The sequence below is a fragment of the Oncorhynchus kisutch genome, linkage group LG12 (genome assembly GCF_002021735.2).
Source record: "Oncorhynchus kisutch isolate 150728-3 linkage group LG12, Okis_V2, whole genome shotgun sequence".
Classification (NCBI taxonomy): Eukaryota; Metazoa; Chordata; class Actinopteri; order Salmoniformes; family Salmonidae; genus Oncorhynchus; species Oncorhynchus kisutch.
Window position 1 is genome coordinate 26,052,497 of NC_034185.2, and position 17,422 is coordinate 26,069,918.

The following is a 17,422-nucleotide window of genomic DNA, read 5'->3' on the forward strand; positions in this document are numbered from 1 at the left end:
GAGGTAGTAGTGTGTGTGTTCTTGAGGTAGTAGTGTGTGTGTGTTCCTGAGACCGTGTGTGTGTGTTCCTGAGGTAGTAGTGTGTGTGTGTGTTCCTGAGGTAGTAGTGTGTGTGTGTGTTCCTGAGGTAGTAGTGTGTGTTCCTGAGGTAGTGTACGTGTTCCTGAGGTAGTGTACGTGTTCCTGAGGTAGTAGTGTACGTGTTCCTGAGGTAGTAGTGTGTGTGTTCTTGAGGTAGTGTGTGTGTGTGTTCCTGAGGTAGTAGTGTGTGTGTGTGTTCCTGAGGTAGTAGTGTGTGTGTGTGTTCCTGAGGTAGTAGAGTTTGTGTGTTCCTGAGGTAGTAGAGTTTGTGTGTTCCTGAGGTAGTATGTGTGTTCCTGAGGTAGAAGTGTGTGTTCCTGTGGTAGTAGTGTGTGTGTGTTCCTGAGGTAGTAGTGTGTGTTCCTGAGGTAGAAGTGTGTGTTCCTGTGGTAGTAGTGTGTGTGTGTTCCTGAGGTAGTAGTGTGTGTTCCTGAGGTGGTAGTGTGTGTGTTCTTGAGGTAGTAGTGTGTGTGTTCTTGAGGTAGTAGTGTGTGTGTGTTCCTGAGGTAGTATGTGTGTTCCTGAGGTAGTAGTGTGTGTTCCTGAGGTAGTGTACGTGTTCCTGAGGTAGTAGTGTGTGTGTTCTTGAGGTAGTAGTGTGTGTTCCTGAGGTAGTAGTGTGTGTGTTCTTGAGGTAGTAGTGTGTGTTCCCGAGGTAGAAGTGTGTGTTCCTGTGGTAGTAGTGTGTGTGTGTTCCTGAGGTAGTAGTGTGTGTGTGTGTGTGTTCCTCAGGTAGTATGTGTGTTCCTGAGGTAGTAGTGTGTGTTCCTGAGGTAGTAGTGTGTGTTCCTGAGGTAGTGTACGTGTTCCTGAGGTAGTAGTGTACGTGTTCCTGAGGTAGTAGTGTGTGTGTTCTTGAGGTAGTAGTGTGTGTGTGTGTTCCTGAGACCGTGTGTGTGTGTTCCTGAGGTAGTAGTGTGTGTGTGTGTTCCTGAGGTAGTAGTGTGTGTGTGTGTTCCTGAGGTAGTAGTGTGTGTTCCTGAGGTAGTGTACGTGTTCCTGAGGTAGTGTACGTGTTCCTGAGGTAGTAGTGTACGTGTTCCTGAGGTAGTAGTGTGTGTGTTCTTGAGGTAGTGTGTGTGTGTGTTCCTGAGGTAGTAGTGTGTGTGTGTGTTCCTGAGGTAGTAGTGTGTGTGTGTGTTCCTGAGGTAGTAGAGTTTGTGTGTTCCTGAGGTAGTAGAGTTTGTGTGTTCCTGAGGTAGTATGTGTGTTCCTGAGGTAGTGTGTGTGTGTTCCTGAGGTAGTAGTGTGTGTGTGTTCCTGAGGTAGTAGTGTGTGTGTGTTCCTGAGGTAGTGTGTGTGTGTTCCTGATGTAGTATGTGTGTTCCTGAGGTAGTAGTGTGTGTTCCTGAGGTAGTGTACGTGTTCCTGAGGTAGTAGTGTGTGTGTTCTTGAGGTAGTAGTGTGTGTTCCTGAGGTAGTAGTGTGTTTGTTCTTGAGGTAGTAGTGTTTGTTCCCGAGGTAGTAGTGTGTGTGTGTCCCGAGGTAGTAGTGTGTGTGTGTTCCTGAGGTAGTAGTGTGTGTGGTCCTTAGGTAGTGTTTGTGTTCCTGAGGTAGTGTGTGTGTTCCTGAGGTAGTAGTGTGTGTTCCTGAGGTAGTGTACGTGTTCCTGAGGTAGTAGTGTGTGTGTTCTTGAGGTAGTAGTGTGTGTGTGTTCCTGAGACCGTGTGTGTGTGTTCCTGAGGTAGTAGTGTGTGTGTGTGTTCCTGAGGTAGTAGTGTGTGTGTTCCTGAGGTAGTAGAGTTTGTGTGTTCCTGAGGTAGTACAGTTTGTCTGTTCCTGAGGTAGTAGTGTGTGTGTGTTCCTGAGGTAGTAGTGTGTGTTCCTGAGGTAGTGTACGTGTTCCTGAGGTAGTAGTGTGTGTGTTCTTGAGGTAGTAGTGTGTGTTCCTGAGGTAGTGTACGTGTTCCTGAGGTAGTAGTGTGTGTGTTCTTGAGGTAGTAGTGTGTGTTCCTGAGGTAGTAGTGTGTTTGTTCTTGAGGTAGTAGTGTTTGTTCCCGAGGTAGTAGTGTGTGTGTGTCCCGAGGTAGTAGTGTGTGTGTGTTCCTGAGGTAGTAGTGTGTGTGGTCCTTAGGTAGTGTTTGTGTTCCTGAGGTAGTGTGTGTGTTCCTGAGGTAGTAGAGTTTGTGTGTTCCTGAGGTAGTAGAGTTTGTGTGTTCTTGAGGTTGTAGTGTGTGTGTTCTTGGGGTAGTAGTGTGTGTTCCTGAGGTAGTAGTGTGTGTGTGTTCCTGAGATAGTGTGTGTGTTCCTGAGGTAGTGTGTGTGTTCTTGAGGTAGTAATGTGTGTTCCTGAGGTAGTGTGCGTGTTCCTGAGGTAGTAGTGTGTGTTCCTGAGGTGGTAGTAGTGTGTGTGTTCTTGAGGTAGTAGTGTGTATGTGTTCCTGAGGTAGTAGTGTGTGTTCCCGAGGTAGTCGTGTGTGTGTTCTTGAGGTAGTAGTGTATGTGTTCTTGAGGTAGTAGTGTGTATTCTTGGGGTAGTAGTATGTGTGTTCACGAGGTAGTAGTGTGTGTTCCTGAGGTAGTAGTGTGTGTGTTCTTGAGGTAGTGGTGTGTGTGTTCCTGAGGTAGTAGTGTGTGTTCCTGAGGTAGTAGTGTGTGTGTGTTCCCGAGGTAGTCGTGTGTGTGTTCTTGAGGTAGTAGTGTATGTGTTCTTGAGGTAGTAGTGTGTATTCTTGGGGTAGTAGTGTGTGTATTCTTGGGGTAGTAGTGTGTGTGTTCACGAGGTAGTAGTGTGTGTGTTCCCGAGGTTGTAGTGTGTGTGTTCCCGAGGTAGTCTTGTGTGTTCCTGATGTAGTAGTGTGTGTGTGTGTGTGTGTGTGTTCCTGAGGTAGTAGTGTATGTGTGTTCCTGAGGTATTGTGTATGTTCCTGAGGTAGTAGTGTGTATGTTTCCTAGGTGGTAGTAGTGTGTGTGTGTTCCTGAGGTAGTAGTGTGTGTGTTGTTGAGGTATTAGTGTTTGTTCCTGAAGTAGTGTGTGTTCCTGAGGTAGTAGTGTATGTGTTCCCGAGGTTGTAGTGTGTGTGTGTTCCTGAGGTAGTAGTGTATGTGTTCCTGAGGTAGTAGTGTGTATGTTTCCTAGGTGGTAGTAGTGTGTGTGTGTTCCCGAGGTATTAGTGTGTGTGTTGTTGAGGTATTAGTGTTTGTTCCTGAAGTAGTGTGTGTTCCTGAGGTAGTAGTGTGTGTGTTCCTGAGGTAGTAGTGTGTGTGTTCACGGGGTAGTAGTGTTTCCTAGGTGGTAGTAGTGTGTGTGTGTTCCCAAGGTATTAGTGTGTGTGTTGTTGAGGTATTAGTGTTTGTTCCTGAAGTAGTGTGTGTTCCTGAGGTAGTAGTGTGTGTGTTGTTGAGGTAGTAGTGTGTGTGTTCACGGGGTAGTAGTGTTTCCTAGGTGGTAGTAGTGTGTGTGTGTGTTCCCAAGGTATTAGTGTGTGTGTTGTTGAGGTATTAGTGTTTGTTCCTGAAGTAGTGTGTGTTCCTGAGGTAGTAGTGTGTGTGTTCCTGAGGTAGTAGTATTTGTGTTCCCGAGCTAGTAGTGTGTGTTCCCGAGGTAGTAGTGTGTGTTCCCGAGGTAGTAGTGTGTGTTCCCGAGGTAGTAGTGTGTGTTCCCGAGGTAGTAGTGTGTGTGTTCTTGAGGTAGTAGCATGTGTTCCTGAGGTAGTAGTGTGTGTGTGTGTTCCTGAGGTAGTAGTGTGTGAGTGTGTTCTTGAGGTAGTAGTGTGTGTTCCTGAGATAGTAGTGTGTGTGTGTGTGTGTGTTCCTGAGGTAGTAGTGTGTGTGTTCCTGAGGTAGTGTGTGTGTGTGTGTGTGTTTCCGAGGTGGTAGTAGTGTGTGTGTGTCCGAGGTAGTGGTGTGTGTGTTCCTGAGTTAGTAGTGTGTGTGTGTGTCCGAGGTAGTAGTGTGTGTTCCTGAGATAGTAGTGTGTGTGTGTGTTCCTGAGGTAGTAGTGTGTGTGTCCGAGGTGGTAGTAGTAGTGTGTGTGTGTGTATTTCCGAGGTGGTTGTAGTGTGTGTGTGTTTCCGAGGTGGTAGTAGTGTGTGTGTGTCCGAGGTAGTGGTGTGTGTGTTCCTGAGTTAGTAGTGTGTGTGTGTCCGAGGTAGTAGTGTGTATTACCGAGTTAGTGTGTGTGTTCCCTCGTTCCTGTATTGTGCACCTACGGATCACGCCTTTATTTTAGGCCTAGACATCCCTTTGTTGTAGCAAACTGTGTCTTGGTTGCAATGCTATATAGAAAAATGATTTAGCTGTGTGTGTGTGTAGAATTAGTGGCTGGGGTGGATGGACTTACTAACTGACTACAGTGTCCCTGTTTTACCCCTGACTTGCCAGTGTGATAACTCCTGATTCCTATGGGTTAACCTCGTGCTCGAGGGCTGCTCCCTTTGTGTTAGCATGAATTATTCCTAAAAATGAACTTCATCTTTCAATAATTCCTCCTCATTTGCCTGCCCTCCCTCCTTATTTCTAAAATGTTTCTCTCCTGTCTGAGCGTCCATTTCTGTGCACAAAGGCGTGTGTGTGTGTTTATTGTGTCTCCTGTCTACTCCCTCTTTCTAATCCTGCTCTAGCTTTTTAACATGCTGCGTCGGGTTCTATTTTTACTCACGTTTTCTCCCTCTCTTTTTTCTTCATTTTCCTGCCTTCCTGAAATGTCTGCAATAGAAGGTCATGTTAGGCTGCTTATCGCTACCTTTCACGTTTCTGCCGTTAACCAAGGCGCGCAGGTATTTGCATTCCAAATGAGCACTCTGTCTGACATGCAAATGAATTAGTCTGAATTATGCATTTCTCCCTTTGGTAACATAACACAGCTCAGGGCCGCTGGAACAAACACAGCAGACACCGTCTGAGTCAGACGCCATTTTGGAGATTCTGCCACTAGCACTTCTTCTGACCCAGGATGTAGGTTAAGCTGTAGGGGAGTGTGGGGTAAATTAAGCCAAAGAATTAATGTAATCCGCACTTGTTTTGAGGAATCATACGCAAAATGTATAATTTGACCAAATATTTAGGAAGAGATCATTTCATGGAGTCTGTAAAGGAAGAAACCACATGGAAAAAGTGGGAAGCAAGTTAGATCCCAAAAACTGATTTGAATCAAGTCAAATGAATGACATGATGCTTATATCTAAACCAAAGTACATCATTTTAAGATTGTTCTATACATCAGTTGGGGTCTCTATAAGTGTCAATATTAGGTCCTAAACCTAGCATGAAAGTGCATCTTTATAAGTGTGTGGGCTAATATAGTGCAAATATTTGCCATGGGGTAAGTTGAGCCGTTGGCCATGGGGTGAGTTGAGCCGTTGGCCATGGGGTGAGTTGAGCCGTTGGCCATGGGGTGAGTTGAGCCGTTGGCCATGGGGTGAGTTGAGCCATGGGCCATGGGGTGAGTTGAGCCGTTGGCCATGGGGTGAGTTGAGCCGTTGGCCATGGGGTGAGTTGAGCCGTTGGCCATGGGGTGTGTTGAGCCGTTGGCCATGGGGTGAGTTGAGCCGTTGGCCATGGGGTGAGTTGAGCCGTTGGCCATGGGGTGAGTTGAGCCGTTGGCCATGGGGTGAGTTGAGCCGTTGGCCATGGGGTGAGTTGAGCCAACAGCAAGTTGAGCAGATTTGAAGTGTTTTCTTCCCAGCTGTAATGCAAGGCATTTTCACTGGGATTTGAGGAAGCAACAGAGCTTGCCCTTGGTTAAAAGGGTTTGTTAGGTGTTAAGCCTGTATTAAAATGATTAAAAGACAAAACATCTATTGTGATTGTGTTTCAGAAATGTAGTGGTATTGTTTCATTCAGTACAGAAATATGTAGGCGGCTTAACTTACCCTGTCCTGCCGCTCAACTTATCCCATACCTAGAGACAACTTTTTACAAATGTTTTCAAAACTGTCATCTTTACATTAATTCTGATTATTTCCAGGGATACACAACATCCTGAAATATATGTAGATATCTTTGTTAGAAAGAATAATATATTTCCCTTGACGGAGTGATACTGAATGTATAAAATGGCTCAACTTACCCCACTCTCCCCTACGTGTGTGGCTTTCACACCCACAGAGATACAGTAGATTGTTCATAGTCCATAGAGTGGACAGATACAGTAGATCGTTCATAGTCCATAGAGTGGACAGATACAGTAGATCGTTCATAGTCCATAGAGTGGACAGATACAGTAGATCATTCATAGTCCATAGAGTGGACAGATACAGTAGATTGTTCATAGTCCATAGAGTGGACAGATACAGTAGATCGTTCATAGTCCATAGAGTGGACAGATACAGTAGATTGTTCATAGAGTGGACAGATACAGCAGGAGTTAATGCTTCAGTATGGAGTACCTCCATGGTTTGGGATGTGACCAAGGAACCTGTGTGTGTTCGTATGAGGAGTTAATATTACTGTCTGCCTTCCTCACCTATGTGTTCAGTAGACATAGAAAGCTGTTGAGGAGACCCAAGCCCCCTGGATCTCCCAGGAAGGGGTGCTTGTTAGTCCCCCTGGGGGTAGGATAACCCCTGACCAGGAGCCCCCAGCTAATGAAGGAGTGAGCGAATGATTGGAAGGAGGGGTAAATGATGGATGGGGTTTAGAGGAGAGGTGTGACCTTTGTTCACAGCATGTCACTCTCAGCTGATGAGATGTATGTGTGTGTCAGCTGATTAAGGCTAGTGTGTACTCAGCCAACATAAAGACAAAGAAAAGAGTTCAGACGCATAAAACTGAATTTTCCGTCTCTTCCATTGAAGCAAACAAGCAAAAGAAAAGGGACCTGCAGGGTACTGGCCAGACTGAATTGGAGAGTGGATGAATGTCAAGTCCCATTAGCTTCCATCCACTGCTAAAGTGCTGTCTCCTAGACCTACCATCACTCACTGCTTAGACACAGAAATGAGAGATAAACATGTCATTCTTCTTCTGCATGGTTTCCTTTGTCTCTCAGGTGAACTATGAGCCATCTGCTGCCAGACGGACATGTACACATATGCAAAAGTATGTGGACACCCCTTCAAATGAGTGGATTTGGCTATTTCAGCCACACCCGTTGCTGACAGGTGTATAAAATCGAGCACACAGTCATGCAATCTCTATAGACAAACATTGGCAGTAGAATGACCTTACTGAATTGCTCAGGGACTTTCAACGTGGTACCGTCATAGGATGCCACCTTTCCAAGTCAGTTAAGGGCTGTTATTGTGAAGTGGAAACACTCAGCTCGCGAAGTGGTAGGCCACACAAGCTCGCAGAATTGGACTGCCGAGTGCTGTAACACGTAGCGCATAAAAATTGTCTGTCCTCGGTTGCAACACTCACTGCTGAGTTCCAAACTGCCTCTGGAAGCAACGTCAGCATAAGAACTCTTTGTCGGGAGCTTCATCAATTGGGTTTCCATGCCCGAGGAGGAATAATGGTCTGGGGCTGTTTTTCATGGTTCGGACTAGGCCCCTTTGTTCCATTGAAGGGACATCTTAACGCTGCAGCATACAATGACATTCTAGACAATTCTGCTCAGGGACTTTCAACGTGGTACCGTCATAGGATGCCACCTTTCCAACAAGTCAGTTTGTCAAATTTCTGCCCTACTGGAGCTGCCCCGGTCAACTGTAAGTGCTGTTATTGTGAAGTGGAAACGCTCAGTTGCGAAGTGGTGGGGCACACAAGCTCACAGAACGGGACCACCAAGTGCTGTAGCGTGTAACAATTGCCTGTCCTCAGTTGCAACACTCACTACCGAGTTCCAAACTGCCTCTGAACTCAATGTCAGCACAACAACTGTTTGTCGGCAGCTTCATGAAATTAGTTTCCATGGCCGAGCAGCCGCACGCAAGCCAAGTGTGCAGCTTTCGTACAAAAACAAATCCTGTGGAATGACGTCAGCACATACTGGAGGAGTTACTGGCTAGCTACAAGTGGCTAGCTTAGCTAACAAACTAGCTATTCGGTCGCGGCGTGCAAAGACGTCAATGAACCACCAAAAACACACACAATTTCTGTTATAAAATTGAAAAAGAGGAGTTTTTTGTGCCTAAAGTCGACCTTTAAAGCTAATTTCCTGCAAATGTTTTTTTGTTGCCATTATGTGTTCATAGGCTACATTGGGGTGGGCGAATCGACCTGTTCTGAATATTGAGGGGGATGTCTCCCCATCCCCCGTGGCAATTCTGTCTAGGATTTACACGAGCGTAACTCGGGTCTGAATTTCTGCCATTGTGTAAATGTCTTTCCCTGAAGATGCTAACAAACTGTAACAAAGGAATACAACATATGGACATTCTAAATAGTGGCAGCTGTAGTTCTATACATTAAGAACATTCATCTTGAAATCTAGGTTACACCCCCACATCCTTTGTTTCTCCTACCTGCATCCAAGGTTGTGCATGTTTTATGGGGTCCTTAAATACACCGGGTGCTTTAGACGTGTGCTGTTGGAGTTTCCTTTGGCATATTATAGGCTCTTAACGCTAAATGGGATATTTCACTCTTCACAAATCCTTTGTTGCCCAGAAATGGACTAAAAATGGTGATTGGGATTTAATGTCCTGCCAATGTCTCAGCCTGTTGGACACCAGGCTGCTTACCTTGTTTTGTTCCACAAAAGCCTTTTGTCTCAAGCTCTTGCTCTGATCCATTTTCCAGAGCTGAGTGGGAGAAAGAAATGCCACCTGCCACTGCATTATCTTAGCTACACTCACACTTGCACACAGACCTTCCTCCCACCTCGCTGTGACAATAAGTGTTAACACTGCCCACTGTAGCTCTGGTCTCCCTAGCGACCAGGCTTCTTGGGGAGGCTGCCATAATGGGTGAGCTCAGAACGATGGAGTGCCATCCAGGCTCGCTACCACCACGGAAACATGCCTGTCTCCAATTCTATCTGGCGGTGCCAGTTTGGCCAGGTGCCAGAGGGGGGTTGGCATGCACCCGGTGGTGAGCTGCGGATGGCGATAGCTACCTGCTGGGTGTCCATGCAGAGATATTCAGAGGGAGAGAGAGAAAGGGAGAATGAGGTAGAAAGGAATAGGGGAAGAATATGTCTGACAGAGGAGGGTATGGAAAGGGGCAGTAATTAGGGAGAGAGGACTGAGTGGTAAATGGGGGATGAGGCTGAAAGAGTTAGAGAGAGGCTTAAATGTCTGTGGAGATCCTTCCATGGCCTATATGGAAGCTGGGTTATAGGGGTGGAGCTGGGCTATAGGGGTGGGGCATAAGGGTGGAACTGGGGTCATATGGGTGGAGCTGGGTGGAGCTGGGCTATAGGGGTGGGGTATAAGGGTGGAACTTGGGTCATATGGGTGGAGCTGGGGTTATAATGGTGGAACTGAGGTCATATGGGTGGAGATGGGCTATAGGGGTGGGGTATAAGGGTGGAACTGGGGTCATTTTGGTGGAGCTGGGGTTATAATGGTGGAATTGAGGTCATATGGGTGGAGCTGGGGTTATAATGGTGGAACTGGTGTCATGTGGGTGGAGTTGGGGTTATAATGGTGGAGCTGGGGTTATAGGGGTGGAGCTGGGGTTATAATGGTGGAGCTGGGGTTATAGGGGTGGAGCTGGGGTTATAGGGGTGGAGCTGGGGTTATAGGGGTGGCGCTGGGGTTATAATGGTGGAGCTGGGGTTATAATGGTGGAGCTGGGGTTATAGGGGGGGAGCTGGGGTTATAGGGGTGGGTGTAGTTAGGACTAGAGTTAGGGCTGAGGGTAAAGTTAGAACTAGAGCTAGAGCTGATGGTATAGTTAGGACTAGAGTTAGGGCTGAGGGTAAAGTTAGAACTAGAGCTAGAGCTGATGGTATAGTTAGGACTAGAGTTAGGGCTGAGGGTATAGTTAGAACTAGAGTTCAGGCTGAGGGTATAGTTAGAACTAGAGCTAGGGCTGATGGTATAGTTAGGACTAGAGTTAGGGCTGAGGGTATAGTTAGAACTAGAGCTAGGGCTGATGGTATAGTTAGGACTAGAGTTAGGGCTGAGGGTATAGTTAGAACTAGAGTTAGGGCTGAGGGTATAGTTAGAACGAGAGTTAGGGCTGATGGTATAGTTAGGACTAGAGTTAGGGCTGAGGGTATAGTTAGAACTAGAGTTAGGGCTGATGGTATAGTTAGGACTATAGTTAGGGCTGATGGTATAGTTAGAACTAGAGCTAGGGCTGATTGTATAGTTAGGACTAGAGTTAGGGCTGAGGGTATAGTTAGAACTAGAGATAGGGCTGATCGTATAGTTAGGACTAGAGTTAGGGCTGAGGGTATAGTTAGAATTAGAGATAGGGCAGATCGTATAGTTAGGACTAGAGTTAGGGCTGAGGGTATAGTTAGAACTAGAGTTAGGGCTGATGGTATAGTTAGGACTATAGTTAGGGCTGATGGTATAGTTAGAACTAGAGCTAGGGCTGATTGTATAGTTAGGACTAGAGTTAGGGCTGAGGGTATAGTTAGAACTAGAGATAGGGCTGATCGTATAGTTAGGACTAGAGTTAGGGCTGAGGGTATAGTTAGAATTAGAGATAGGGCAGATCATATAGTTAGGACTAGAGTTAGGGCTGAGGGTATAGTTAGAACTAGAGTTCGGGCTGAGGGTATAGTTAGAACTAGAGCTAGGGCTGATGGTATAGTTAGGACTAGAGTTAGGGCTGAGGGTATAGTTAGAACTAGAGCTAGGGCTGATGGTATAGTTAGGACTAGAGTTAGGGCTGAGGGTATAGTTAGAACTAGAGTTTGGGCTGAGGGTATAGTTAGAGCTAGGGCTGATGGTATAGTTAGAACTAGAGCTAGGGCTGATGGTATAGTTAGAACTAGAGTTAGGGCTGATGGTATAGTTAGGAGTAGAGTTAGAGCTGAGGGTATAGTTAGAACTAGAGTTAGGGCTGAGGGTATAGTTAGGACTAGAGTTAGGGCTGATGGTATAGTTAGGACTAGAGCTAGGGCAGATGGTATAGTTAGGACTAGAGTTAGGGCTGATGGTATAGTTAGAACTAGAGCTAGGGCTGATGGTATAGTTAGAACTAGAGCTAGGGCTTACGGTATAGTTAGAACTAGAGCTAGGGCTGATGGTATAGTTAGGACTAGAGTTAGGGCTGATGGTATAGTTAGAACTAGAGCTAGGGCTGATGGTATAGTTAGGACTAGAGTTAGGGCTGATGGTATAGTTAGAACTAGAGCTAGGGCTGATGGTATAGTTAGGACTAGAGTTAGGGCTGATGGTGTAGTTAGAACTAGAGCTAGGGCTGATGGTATAGTTAGAACTAGAGTTAGGGCTGATGCTATAGTTAGAACTATAGCTAGGGCTGATGGTATAGTTAGAACTAGAGCTAGGGCTGATGGTATAGTTAGAACTAGAGCTAGGGCTGATGGTATAGTTAGGACTAGAGCTGGGACTTAGGCTGGCGTGGAAGTAGAATATGGCCTCTGTCAATTGCATACTCCTCTCTCATCACCTCCTTCTCAAAAGGGAACCTCTGGCTTTCTCATCCAATGGGAGAAGGAGGTGAGTAGAGCTGATGTGGGGAGTATGCAATTATTTAAAAAGGCCCTTGAGAGAGAAGAGTTGATTCTGTGTTACCTTGCTCTCTCTCTCCTGTCCCCTCTGCAATGGCAGCTGCTCCTAACAGGTGCGTGGCTATCTCCAGGCAGATGGTCAGAGAAATGAGGTAGTTGGCAGGTTACTTCACACAGCCTTTCTTTCGCCCCCCATACACATACACACACACACACACACACACACTGAGCAACAGAACATAAGTGAGAGGGGGAGTTTGGCGAGGTAGAGGAAGAGATGGTGAAGTAATGGAGGACTAAAGATAGAAAGAGAGAAATAGAAAATGAAAGAAAGATCCATTGTTGCATCATTTTTTGAATCTCCCAAGTGGTATTGCATTAAGGTACACTACACGGCCAGAAGTATGTGGACACCCCTTCAGATTAGTGTATTCGGCTATTTCAGCCACATATGTATAAAATCGAGCACACAACCATGCGATCTCCAAACATTGGCGTAGAAACATTGGCAGTAGAATGTGTTAGACTGAAGAGCTCAGTGACTTTCAACGTAGCACCGTCATAGGATGCCACCTTTCCAAGTCAGTTAAGGGCTGTTATTGTGAAGTGAAAACACTCAGCTCACGAAGTGGTAGGCCACACAAGCTCGCAGAATTGGACTGCCGAGTGCTGTAACACGTAGCGCATAAAAATCGTCTGTCCTCGGTTGCAACACTCACTGTCGAGTTCCAAACTGCCTCTGGAAGCAACGTCAGCATAAGAACTTTTTGTCGGGAGCTTCATCAATTGGGTTTCCATGCCCGAGGAGGAATAATGGGCTGGGGCTGTTTTTCATGGTTCGGACTAGGCCCCTTAGTTCCATTGAAGGGACATCTTAACGCTACAGCATACAATGACATTCTAGACAATTCTGTGATTCCAAATTTGTGGCAACAGTTTGGGGAAGGCCCAACATCAGTGCCTGACCTCACTAATGCTCTTGTGGCTGAATGAAAGCAAGTCCATGCAGCAACATTCCAACATCTAGTGGAAAGCCTTCCCAGAAGAGTGGAGGCTGTTATAGCAGCAAAGGGGGACCAACTCCAAATAAATGCCAATGATTTTGGAATGAGATATTTGACGCCATGTAGTGTAAAGCTACTCTCAACAATATCCCCCTGGAACATAACCTCTCATTTCTCAGCTAAAAATCATCATATTCTCACAACCCAGAACAATGAATTTGCTTCCAACCTGGATTTCTCTATATGCTGTGTATTATACCAGACTAGCGTACAATTCAAACCTTGCTTGCGGATGTCAGATGATATCCAGGCTGGTCCTATCCATGATTTTCCATAGAGGAGGAAAAGCAGGGAGTATGGCCCAGTGATGTGTACCTGCTTCGACGGCCCTGTACTGGGGGTTAGCCTGAATGATGTGTGTGTGTGGACCATATAAAAATGCTGCAGGCATTGTCATTGGGTATGCTGGGTCGTGGGGCCCTGTGACAGTGCACACACACACTCATAAACCCATTGCCCCCTCCCCATACACACACAGGGCACATCTGGGGCACGTGAGCAGACATCTGCCAGGGCCTCACCCGTAGGGGAATCCGGAATACTAATGACCTATCTCTGTGCCCGTCTCTGCTCCACTGCTTTACAAATGAGAGAGAGCGAGAACTGCCAACAGTATTAAAAAATAGATTTTCTTTGTAAGAAAACACTTTCCTTTAATGAGTCATAAAAATGTTTTGAAAGTACTTACATGGAAGGAGGCAGCAGGAAATGGTTCAAAATGTTTCGTTTGTGTGGCTTTTAGAAAGTAAGTATTTCCCTTGTAATCATTCCTGGACCATTCATTCATGAAGGTCATTCCTAATGACATATCGTTGTTGTTGTTGTTTCTACAGGTCCTGATAGAGGGTGGCTTTGGAGAAATCACCACAGAGATAGCCGAGGCCCATGAGTTCTACTATGCTGAGGACTACCACCAGCAGTACCTCAGCAAGAACCCCCGTGGATACTGTGGCCTCAGCGGCACTGGAGTCTCCTGTCCAATAGGACTCAAGAAATAACCACCTCTGTCCAATAGGGAATGACCACCAACCTATCCGATTGGCTAGTTTTGTTTGACAAGTCTAGTTTCTATTAATTGAAATGGAAGTTGCCTTCATTCCGATGCAGTAATGAAGCATATTCAGGGTTTATATAAACAGTTCATATCTGAGTCTTATTTCAAATGCTTTGGTAATCAATCACTACAAACGTAAATGAAAGCACATTGTCTTGTTTCAATCAAATCACCCCCAGTATGTACCCCAGTATGTACCAATATGTACCCCCAGTATATACCAGTATGTACCCACATCATGTACCAGTATGTGCCCCATTATGTACCAGTATGTTCACCTGTATACACACCCATATGTACCAGTATGTACCCTGGCACGCACCGGTGTGTACCGTTATGTACCACCTTATGTATCAGTATGTACCCGGTATGTACCAGTATGTACATCAGATTGAACTCTATGGGGTGTTGATGGATTGAATTATTAAAATGCGTGTTGATGTTTGGCTGGTTCCTTTGTGTGGTGATTGGCTGCTTCCTTTGTGTGGTGATTGGCTGGTTCCTTTGTGTGGTGATTGGCTGGTTCCTTTGTCGAGTGTTTGGCTGGTTCCTTTGTGTGGTGATTGGCTGGTTCCTTTGTGGAGTTTTTGTCTGGTTCTTTTGTGTGGGGATTGTCTGCTTCCTTTGTATGGTGATGGCTGGTTCCTTTGTGTGAGGATTGGCTGGTTCCTTTGTGTGGTGATTGGCTGGTTCATTTGTGGAGTGTTTGGCTGGTTCCTTTGTGTGGTGATTGGCTTGTTCCTTTGTATGGTGATTGGCTGGTTCCTTTGTGGAGTTTTTTGGCTGGTTCCTTTGTGTGGGGATTGTCTGTTTCCTTTGTATGGTGATTGGCTTGTTCCTTTGTGTGTGGATTGGCTGGTTCCTTTGTGGGGTGTTTGACTGGTTCCTTTGTAGGGTGTTTGACTGGTTCCTTTGTGGGATGTTTGATTGGTTCCTTTGTGGGATGTTTGACTGGTTCCTTTGGGATGTTTGACTGGATCCTTTGTGGGATGTTTGACTGGTTCCTTTGTGGGATGTTTGACTGGATCCTTTGGGATGTTTGACTGGATCCTTTGGGATGTTTGACTGGTTCCTTTGTGGGATGTTTGACTGGTTCCTCTGTGGGATGTTTGACTGGATCATTTGTAGGGTGTTTGACTGGTTCCTTTGTGGGGTGTTTGGCTGGTTCCTTTGTGGGGTGCTTGGCCTGTGTTAGGTGACCTCCTTTCTGTGATCTTTGTCTTAAGCCTTGTTCTGATCATTCCCTGACTCATCTGTCAGAGGTGTGTGTGTGCGCGTGTGTGTGCGCCCCCCCCCCCCCGCCCCACAGTTTGGGAAGCACTGTTCTAATCGATGATCAAAGACATTGGGCTTTAACATATATTTTTTTATGTAGTTTCTACACCTACTACAGGTCTACATTATGAATATGAAATCGTTTCCTATTGAAATGGCATCTCTCTCTCTCTCTCCCTCTTTCTCTTTTTCACACACTCACAAGTTCCTACACACATCTATTCATCTTTCCATCTGTCCTGTAGTCTACCTATCTGCCCAACGCTGCCAGCCAGCCCAGCCAGCCCATCCACACAAACACTAACTACTCTCTCTCTTCTGTCCCACAGTGTCAGCGCATATTCAATCTCTTGAATTAAAGAGCTGACTGACAACCGACACAAAGGAACAAGAGTCTTTATGCTGAGCTCTCATCAACACTACCATGCCTTGCAGGAGATGACTCCTTTGGCGTAGTCCTCCTTGGTTCTCTTCACTAACGAGCGGCGTGCCAATACACTGTGTGATCATGTCCATTTGCAATGGGCTGCTGCTAGAACAGAGCTATTAGAGAAACTATTGTTGCCAACAATCCAAGGAAATGGGCTGAATTGTTCTTCAGTAGTTTACAACAGCTGATAGAGGAACCTCCACTTAGTTGTGGGGTTTGGGAGGGTGAGTTGCAGTTCTACAATAAGCATGGTTTTTGGTTGGGTTTTGATGTACTCTATTTAAGGAGGAGTGTCAGTGATGGTTCTGCTGGATGGATGGATGAACGAACAGACAGAGGGATATGTGACGTTTTTCAGTTTCAGTAAGCAGCTGAAGGCCCAGCCAGCTGGGCTAATCCCCAGACCCAGACCAGGTGGCTCCTGCACCACGCTCCTCTCCCTCAGCTGCCACAAATCTGCCACCGCAGCCTGGGCAAGGCTCGCTTGGCTCTGGGGCCCAGAATACAGGACCAGAAACTGGCAGAGCACTGGAGCATGGTAACAGCACACACACACAAACAGGCATACACACAGATGGTTGCACTGAAAACAGAGCTACACAGCATGCTCTCAAGTACAGGTAATGCTGGGAAGGCCATTATTTTGACTACCATGGCTATGCCTCCATCCACAGGACACAAGTGGTCACTGAGTTGTTGATGAGCATAAAACCGATGTGAACTATATGGCAGTTACAGTTGAAGTGGGAAGTTTACGTACACTTAGGTTTGAGTCATTAAAACAAATTTTTCAGTCACTCCACAAATTTCTTGTCAACAAACTATAATTTTGGCAAGTCTGTTAGGACATCTGCTTTGTGCATAACACAAGTAATTTTTCGAACAATTGTTTACAGACATATTATTTCACTCATAATTCACTGTATCACAATTCCAGTGGGTCAGAAGTTTACATACACTTATTTGACTGTACCTTTAAACAGCTTGGAAAATTTCAGAAAATATGTGTTATGGCTTTAGAAGCTTCTGATAGGCTAATTGACATATTTTGAGTCAATTGGAGGTGTACCTGTGGATGTATTTCAAGGCCTACCTTCAAACTCAGTGCCTCTTTGCTTGACATCATGGAAAAATCAAAAGAAATCAGCCAAGACCTCAGAAAAAAATTGGAGAACTCCATAAATCCGGTTAAATTTCCAAACGCCTGAAGGTACCACGTTCATCTGTACAAACAATAGTACCCAGGTAATAACACCATGGGACCACACAGCCGTCATACCGCTCAGGAAGGAGACGCGTTCTGTCTCGTAGAGATGAACATACTTTGATGCGAAAAGTGCAAATCAATCCCAGAACAACAGCAAAGGACCTTGTCAAGATGCTGGAGGAAACAGGTACAAAAGTATCTATATCCACAGTAAAACGAGTCCTATAGCGACAGAACCTGAAAGGCCGCTCAGCAAGGAAGAAGCCACTGCTCCAAAACCGCCATAAAAAAACCAGACTATGGTTTGCAACTGCACATGAGGACAAAGATCGTACTTTTTGGAGAAATGTCCACTGGTCTGATGAAACAAAAATAGAACTGTTTGGGAATAATGACCATTGTTATGTTTGGAGGAAAAGGGGGGAGGGGGGCATGCCGAAGTACACCATCCCAACCGTGAAGCATGGGGGTGGCAGCATCATGTTGTGGGGGTGCTTTGCTGCAGGAGGGACTGATGCACTTCACAAAATAGATGGCATCAATGAGGGAGGACAATTATGTGGATATATTGAAGCAACATCTCAAGACATCAGTCAGTTAAAACTTGGTCGCAAATGGGTCTTCCAAATGGACAATGACCCCAAGCATACTTCCAAAGTTGTGGCAAAATGGGTTAAGGACAACAAAGTTAAGGTATTGGAGTGGCCATCACAAAGCCTGACCTCAATCCTATAGAACATTTGTGGGCAGAACTGAAAAAGCGTGTGCGAGCAAGGAGGCCTACAAACCTGACACCAGCTCTGTCAGGAGGAATGGACCAAAATTCACCCAACTT

The 17,422-nt window shown here is 45.8% G+C and overlaps 1 pseudogene; it reads left to right on the plus strand.

The window, feature by feature from the left end:
* Nucleotides 1-14,121, plus strand: part of LOC109901376 (intraflagellar transport protein 172 homolog) — a 144,401-nt pseudogene extending 130,280 nt beyond the window's left edge.
* The last annotated feature ends 3,301 nt before the right edge of the window (nt 14,122-17,422 follow it).